Source organism: Bos mutus, chromosome 4 (assembly GCF_027580195.1).
Source record: "Bos mutus isolate GX-2022 chromosome 4, NWIPB_WYAK_1.1, whole genome shotgun sequence".
NCBI classification, from domain to species: domain Eukaryota; kingdom Metazoa; phylum Chordata; class Mammalia; order Artiodactyla; family Bovidae; genus Bos; species Bos mutus.
In genome coordinates, this window is record NC_091620.1 from 59,343,000 (window position 1) to 59,352,338 (window position 9,339).

The window sequence follows — 9,339 nt, forward strand, 5'->3', positions numbered from 1 at the left end:
GTGAGTCATGCAATGATGTTGGAAAAGCCGGCACCCCACTCCAGTATTCTTGCCTGGAAAATCCCATGGATAGAGGAGCCTGGTAGGCTGTAGTCCATGGGGTTGCTAAGAGTCAGACACGACTGAGCGATTTCCCTTTCACTTTTCAGTTTCCTGCATTGGAGAAGGAAATGGCAACCCACTTCAGTGTTCTTGCCTGGAGAATCCCAGGGATGGGGGAGCCTGGTGGGCTTCCGTCTATGGGGTCGCACAGAGTCAGACACAACTGAAGCGACTTAGCAGCATCAGCAGCAGCAGCAATGCAATGATGTAGCTATGTACAGGTCACCTGCCCCACCAAGCTAGGTGGTGAAGGTGAGGGGATGTGAGTGTTATAGTAGAAAAAGTTGTGAGAAGTCAAGAAGGTGCATGTGGACAGGAGCAAATGCCCAGAGAGTGAGTGAGCTTTGCTGTTTTCAGAGAACTGAAAGTCATTCTGTCCAGCCCTGGACTGTGGTAGAAGAGATAGTGAGAAACCTCTCGTGTTAAATAAAGGTCAGATGATGAAGAAATGGGCTTCCCCAGTAACTCAGTGGTAAAGAATCTGCCTGTAATGAAGGAGACGCAGCTTCATTCCCAGGGTCAGGAAGATCCTCTGGAAGAGGGAATGGCACCCCACTCCAGTATTCTTGCCTGGAGAATCCCATGGACAGAAAAGCCTGGTGGGCTATGGTCTTTAGGATCACAAAGATTTGGACATGACTGAAGGAACAGAGCACGATGAAGAAATACATTCCTTCTAATGAAATTTGGACTCAATTACGAGGGCAATAGAGAGCCTCTCAAGAGTTGTTTAAAAAGGCAAACAAACTAGTATTGCTTGTTTGCAGAAGTTATACCTCTTCATTAAAGGGAAAAACAGAAAAGTTTACAAGTGAAAACATAAAATAAAAAACCTCTACAGTCCTCTGATTATGAGAGAACCATCAATGATATTCTGGTGTAACATTATCGATGATTGAGACAGTATATTTTATTGTTTTTGATCTTGTTATTAATGTTGCATATTAGTTGTAAAAGGAAATTACAGATAACTGAAACAAATTAAAATGAATAAAAACTTTCTTCACATAGCTACATTTAACAGCTCATGTAATACATTACATATATTATTTGCACACTGAAAAGGTCCAGCTTTTCTTGTACCAGACATATATGTCTGCACCCCAGCCACTGATGTCATCAGGTTTTTAAATAGTTAGTTTTATAGATAAGACATGGTAACTCATTATTATCAAATTGCATTCCTTTGCTTAATAATGAAGTTAAGCATATTTTCAAGTATCAGTTGGTTAGTTTTCTCTTCTCTTCCAAACTGTGTTAATGAAACTTTGCCATGTATTGTATTAATTATTCTCTTATTAAATCTTATATTAAGGAGATTTACCCTTTGTAGTATACACTGAAAATGTTTGTGTTAGTAAATAGTCTTGTGTCGAATTATGTTCATGGATATTTTGTTGCCTGGAAGCTATAGCAAAAATGTTTTCAACATTTCAATAACTGAATTCATCAATCTTTTCTTTATGCTCTTTTAGCCTGAGTACTACCCATGATTTATCTTGGTAATTACATTTTTATCCACGTGGAATTTACATTTGTGTAGTGTGTAATGGAAAACTTTAGTTTTCTTCCCCCACCACCTTCCACCCTGCTTAGCCACCATCACCATATGTATTGAGCAATCCAACATTTCATCCTTCAGGATACAGGATGTTTGGGGCTGGTGCACTGGGATGACCCAGAGGGATGGTACAGGGAGGGAGGTGGGAAAGGGGTTCAGGATGGGGAACATGTGTACACCCGTGGCGGATTCATGCTGATGTATGGCAAAACCAATACAATACTGCAAAATTTTTAAAAATAATAATAATAATAAAAAATAAAATACCATTCACGGCTGACACTGTCATTACTATTTATAACCAATTCTCATTCTTTTCTGGACTAAAGGAACCCAATTGTTGGGAGCAATGGGTCCATGTTTCCTCTCAGCTGACCATGTGAGTCAGAGAGCAGAACAACTGAGGTTCCCAGGACGGCCCACATTTTCTCAAGTGGTGGTCTCACTGGAAGGTGTCGCTTCACCTCTCCCCTTTCTTGTTCCTGGAATATGAGATGGATCCTGTCGGTCAGTGGGTCAGCCATCTTCCCACTTTGGGGGCAAATGTGGCTGCTGAGGATGGTGGGGCAGGAGGTCAGAGAAGTCTGACCCCAGGTGACTTTCTCCAGTAATCATGCTAGCTTTAGACATCTTCAGTGTGAGAAACCCAAATTCCTCTTTGGTGAATTCCCCATAATTGGATTTCTCTTTCATTCGGCCAAATTAATGTTCACTGATAAATCATTTTTGTTACATAATTAATATATTTTTATATATACTAGAGGGTGTGTCAAGGCTTTCTAATACATGTCATTGATCTGCATGCCCTGTGTTATTCTGAAAGTGTGCGTACATGTGCTCAGTCGCTTCAGTTGTGTCCAACTCTTTGCAATCCTGTGGACTGCAGCCTGCCAGGCTCCACTGTCCATGGGATTCTCCAGGCAAGAATATTGGAGTGAGTAGCCATGCCCTTCTCCAGCGGATCTTCCCAACTCAGGGATTAAACCTTCGTCTCCTGCATTGTAGGTGGATTCTTTACTGCTAAGCCACCGTGAACGCCCGTACAACCATACAACCCAGGCCAATTAGACAGATCCAAAATAACCTGGCTTCTTAGCACAACTGCCCTGTGAATGTTACAATCCTTCTTTCCTCCAAAATGACCCTAATCTCACGTGAAAACAGTTACTGTGGGAGAACCAGAAATCTGGCTGTGTGGCCAAAAGTAAAGTGAAAGCAGGAAATTCTTCCCTCCCACTGGGCTTCTCTGCTTCTCTTAGTCTTGCTTTCTGAGTCCCTCTTTTTCTGCTGATCCATGTTTGCTCTCGGTAGGTTTGAATACACCATTTGAAGTTTCTTTGGTGCCCACCACAATGCTAATCTGCTTTTTCCTCAAAGGAGCTCTTAACACTTGTCCCAGGCCTCAGAGGCCTCCATACAACCTCTTGGTTTGACCATCACATCGTGCTACATCAGGGTGATAAACTAGCTGCCTTGTAACCAGCAGTTCTGGTCGGGTCAGGTGAGTTCTATAAGGAACTGCTGGCTTTGCCTTATCAGCCCATGTGCTTTTCTTATACTGCATTTCTTTAGATAACTTGATATTTGTTTTATCAGACTCATGTTGTCTCTCCAGCTATCTGAACCTTCATTTATGTCCCTCACTGGAGCTGAAACATATTATTCAGGTCCATGATATTTCTTTTGTTTCTTTCCTATTTTTTGTGGTTATTGAATATTGGAAAATTTTTTCCATTTCCTAATAGCTTTTTTTTGTTGTTTTTAATATACTTTTGATCTTTTCTTTGGTGATTACCTTGTTGAACATTCTTATGATTTCAAAATTTATTGGTTGGCTTCTTTGAATTATTTTCCTGATAACCAGTCATTATAAACTAGCATTACATTATTTTTCCCTTCTATATTTGTGCCTGTTATTTCTTTTCTTGCGTCAGTACCCCAGTGGGAATATATAAGCATTCTTATATAAGCGTACTCTTTTTTTTTTTTTTCTTTCTGACTTTAGCAAAAATGCCTCTAATCCATCATTGTGAAATTTCATGTTGCCTCTTAGTTTTGAGGTACACTCCAGTTTCTGTTTTCCAAAGTTGTTCAGAAAAATGAACTTTGAATTTCATTATTCCTTGTTGTACCATCTATCAAAATGATCACCTGCTTTCCCTCTCTACTCTATTGACAGGTTGAGTATTTCTCAAACTGAGTTATAAAGACATTACTTCTAACATTAAAGAAGATTTTATAATCAACTAAATTTGGAAAGGCTGAAGACAATTGCTCCTTCATGTACATGAACAAATTAAAGGCACTGAGAAGACTTGCAACCAGGAAATTTCTTTGACCTTTTTCAAATCAGCTCTTCCCCTTTTTCTTATCCAATCACCTTAGATTCCACCAGACATTGAGAAATTCTCAAGTAATTAATACATTTAAATGAAATTATAATATTGATAACTGAATTTCTGAAATGTAAAGTAATGTCGTGTGCATGCTTAGTCGCTTCTGTCGTGTCTGACTCTTTGTGACCCCATGGACTGTAGCCCATCAGGCTCCTCTGTCCATGGGGTTCTCCAGGTAAGAATACTGGAGTAGGCTGCCATACCCTCCTCCAGGGGATTCTCCCGATCCAAGGATGAAACCAGTGTTGATCTCTGGTTCCTCTGCCTTTTCTAAAACCAGCTTGAACATCAGGAAGTTCACAGTTCACGTATAGCTGAAGCCTGGCTTGGAGAATTTTGAACATTGTTTTACTAGTGTGTGAGATGAGTGCAATTGTGTGGTAGTTTGAGCATTCTTTGACACTGCCTTTCTTTGGGATTGGAATGAAAACTGACCTTTTCCAGTCCTGTGGCCACTGCTGAGTTTTCCAAATTTGTTGGCATATTGAGTACAGCACTTTCATTGCATCATCTTTTAGGATTTGAAATAGCTCAACTGGAATTCCATCACCTCCACTAGCTTTGTTCGTAGTGATGCTTCCTAAGGCCCACTTGACTTCACATTCTAGGACATCTGGCTCTAGGTTAGTGTGAGCAATCACACCTTCGTGATTATCTGGGTCATGAAGATCTTTTTTGTACAGTTCTTCTGTGTATTCTTGCCACCTTTTCTTAATATCTTCTGCTTCTGTTAGGTCCATACCATTTCTGTCCTTTATTGAGCCCATTTTTGCATGAAATATTTCCTTAGTATCTCTAATTTTCTTGAAGAGATCTCTAGTCTTTCCCATTCTGTTGTTTTCCTCTATTTCTTTGCACCATCCCCGAGGAAGGCTTTCTTATCTCTCCTTGCTATTCTTTGGAACTCTGCATTCAAAAGAGTATATCTTTCCTTTACTCATTTGCCTTTCACCTCTCTTCTTTTCACAGCTATTTGTAAGGCCTCCTCAGACAGTCAATTTAATTCTCAATTTGGCAATAAGGAGTTCATGATCTCAGCCACAGTCAACTCCCAGTCTTGTTTTTGCTGACTGTATACAGCTTCTCCATCTTTGGCTGCAAATGATATAATCAATCTGATTTTGGTGTTGACCATCTGGTGATGTCCATGTGTAGAGTCTTCTCTTATGTTGTTGGAAGAGGGTGTTTGCTATGACCAATTTGTTCTCTTGGCAGAACTCTGTTAGCTTTTGCCCTGTTTCATTCTTACTCCAAGGCCAAATTTGCCTGTTACTCCAGGTGTTTCTTGACTTCCTACTTTTGCATTCCAGTCCCGTATAATGAAAAGGACATCTTTTTTGGGTGTTAGTTCTAGAAGATATTATAGGTCTTCATGGAATGGTTCAACTTCAGCTTCTTCAGCATTACTGGTTGGGGCATAGGCTTGGATTACCATGATATTGAATGATTTGCTTTGGAAACGAACAGAGATCATTCTGTCATTTTTGAGATGGCATCCAAGTACTGCGTTTCAGACTCTTCTGTTGACTATGATGGCTACTCCATTTCTTCTAAGGGATTCCTGCCCACAGTAGTAGATATAATGGTCCTCTGAGTTAAATTCACCCATTCCAGTCCATCTTAGTTCTCTGATTCCTAGAATGTCGATGTTCACTCTTGCCATCTCCTGTTTGACCATTTCCAGTTTGCCTTGATTCATGGACCTAAGATTCCAGGTTCCTATGCAATATTGCACTTTACAGCATTGGACCTTGCTTCTATCACCAGTCCCATCCACAACTGGGTATTGTTTTTGCTTTGGCTCCATCCCTTCATTTTTTATGGAATTATTTCTCCACTGATACCCTGTAGCATATTGGGCACTCACCTGACCTGGGGAGTTCATCTTTCAGAGTCCTATCATTTTGCCTTTTCATACTGTTCATGGGGTTCTCAAGGCAAGAATACTGAAGTGGTTTGCCATTCCCTTCTCCAGTGGACCGCATTCTGTCAGACCTCTCCAGCATGACCCATCTTGGGTCATGGGTGGCCCCATATGGCATGGCTTAGTTTGGGTGGCCCCATATGGTCTTGGGTGGCCCCATATGGCATGGCTTAGTTTCACTGAGTTAGACAAGGCTGTGGTCCGTGTGATCAGACTGGCTAGTTGTCTGTGATTGTGGTTTCAGTCTGTCTGCCCTCTAATGCCCTCTCTCAGTGCCTACCATCTTACTTGGGTTTCCTCTTACCTTGGACGTGGGATATCTCTTCAGGGCTGCTCCAGCAAAGCGCAGCCGCAGCTCCTTACCTTGGACATAGGGTAGCTCCTCTCAGCTGTGCTCAGGATGCAATATGTTTTGGTTTTGCCTTCTATGTTATTTCTATTAGAGTTAGTAATCAGGATTATGTTAGCTTTTTAACATTAATAAGGAAGATTTTTAAGCTCAAAAGAAATCTAAATAGCAAGGACAAATTTTTTTAAGATCTGAACAAACTTCCCTGAGCAATGATTCCCTGGGGGCAGCTGCTTCTATGTTTTGACAGCTTCATCTTTTTCTTCCATGATTATTGGTCAGTTTAGGTTTCTTTTTCTTGTTTTAATTTGGTTTCTTGTTTTTCCTAAAAGGTCATCAATATCAATGAAATTTTCAGAGTTTCATCATACAATTATATGTGGGAACTTTCCTTTTTGAGTCTTCTCATTCTGCTCAGACTCTGCCACTCTGTGCTTACCAGGAGCTGCTGCTGCTGCCGCCAAGTCGCTTCAGTCGTGTCTGACTCTGTGTGACCCCATAGACAGCAGCCCACCAGGCTCCCCCGTCCCTGGGATTCTCCAGGCAAGAACACTGGAGTGGGTTGCCATTTCCTTCTCCAATGCATGAAAGTGAAAAGTGAAAGTGAAGGCGCTCCGACTCTTAGCGACCCCATGGACTGAAGCCTTCGAGGCTCCTCTATCCATGGGATTTTCCAGGCAAGAGTACTGGAGTGGGGTGCCATTGCCTTCTCCGGCTTACCAGGACACATCCCACTAAATGGTTTTGATAGTGTATCGTTCTGAAAACGGAGGGAAAGGAAAAAAACAGGAAGACGAACAAAGAGGAAGAACAAGATGGACTTTTTAATCAATGATGTTGACAAAACTAGATACCTATTTGGAAAGAGACCAATCTATCTATTCTTCTACTATGTACTAACATAAATTCAAATTTATTAGAAAGTTAAATGTGATAAGTTATTTAAACACTAGAAGAAAACATGGATGAAGTCCTTTATGGACTAGGAATGTGGAGTATTTTTCCACTTATGACTCAAATTCCAGAAGCAACTTTTACATGATAAAGAAAGTAAAAAGACAAATGATTGACTTGGAAAAACACTTCAACTTTTATCACCTCATGTATAAAGGACTTCTAGAATAGAAAGGGAAAATATTTAGAAAAATTAAAATAATGCAAATGGTCCTGAAGTGTGAGAAAAGATGATCAATCTTACTCAGAATATGAGCTATGTAATTCAAATTTCACTGAGGTATCATTTCTCACATAGCAGACTGGCAAAAATCCAAAAGTTTGACAGCACGCATTGTCAGCAGGCTGAGAGAAAACAAAAAATTCTCATTCACTGTTGGTGATATTTAGAAAAATTACATATGCATTTACCCTTTAACTCAGCCATCCCATTTTTAATAATCTATCCAGAAAATAACAGTAAAGAATCTGCCTGCAATGCAGGACACCACCTGCAGTGTAAGAGACCCAAGATCCCCTGAAGAAGGAAACGGCACCCACTCCAGTGCTCCTGCCTGGGAAATGCCATGGACTGCAGGCCATAGGGTCACAAGAGTCAGAGACAACTGAGCAACTAAACCACTACCAGAAAATACACTAGTAAAAAAATGAAAAGAATATATAATGTAGACTATCTATTGAAGCACTGTCTCTAATAGCAAAAGCTTAGAACCAACCAAATATAAGTTGTAGAGGCATAAGCCCTAGTAGTTCAGGACACTGGAGGACCATGCAACATAAAAAACACGTGAAAGCTCTCCATGTATCACTAAAAAGGGATCTCTATAATTTTTCATGTAATGAAAATAAGCAATCTGGAGTCAAGCTTATAAACTATGCTACATTTTACCTAAGAAAGAAGAGGATACAAATATATATCTACATTTGCTTATATTTAAAAACCAATCACTGCAGATGGTGACTGCAGCCATGAAATTAAAAGATGCTTACTCCTTGGAAGGAAAGTTATGACCATAGATAGCATATTAAAAAGCAGAGACATTACTTTGCCTACAAAGGTCTGTCTAGTCAAGGCTATGGTTTTTCCAGTGGTCAGGTATGGATGTGAGAGTTGGACTGTGAAGAAAGCTGAGCGCTGAAGAATTGATGCTTTTGAACTGTGGTGTTGGAAAAGACTCTTGAGAGTCCCTTGGACTGCAAGGAGATCCAACCAGTCCATCCTAAAGGAGATCAGTCCTGGGTGTTCTTTGGAAGGACTGATGCTAAAGCTGAAACTCCAATACTTCAGCCACCTCATGCGAAGAGCTGACTCATTGGAAAAGACCCTGGTGCTGGGAGGGATTGGGGGCAGGAGGAGAAGGGGATGACAGAGGATGAGATGGCTGGATGGCATCACCGACTCAATGGACATGAGTTTGAGTGAACTCCAGGAGTTGGTGATGGACAGGGAGGCCTGGTGTGCTGCGATTTATGGGGTCACAGAGTCGGACACGACTGAGCGACTGAACTGAACTGAAAAACCGATGGAAGGATAAATCTAACAATAGCTGTCTCTAGGGGGAGCAAGAAAAATAGATTGGAAGGGATAAAGACAAAAGTTAGACTTCTTTACATGTATTTTATTTAGTGGATTTTATTTGGAATCATGTATATTCTTTACATTATTATGAACAAAATTAAGTTGAAGTCTAAAAGGCAAAATGACACAAGTGAAACTGTGTATTGAGTTGGTGGTTTTGCCAATAAGAGTAAAATTATTTCCAGTGGTTGTGAAACATGGTAATTTGATACATGCACATATATGTATATATATACACTGCTGCTGCTGCTGCTGCTGCTGCTAAGTCCCTTCAGTCCTGTCCGACTCTGTGCCACCCCATAGATGGCAGCCCACCAGGCTCCCTCGTCCCTGGGATTCTCCAGGCAAGAACACTGGAGTGGGTTGCCATTTCCTTCTCCAAAGCATGAAAGTGAAAAGTGAAAGGGAAGTCGCTCAGCCGTGTCCGACCCTTAGTGACCGCACAGACTGCAGCCCACCAGGCTCCTCTGTCCA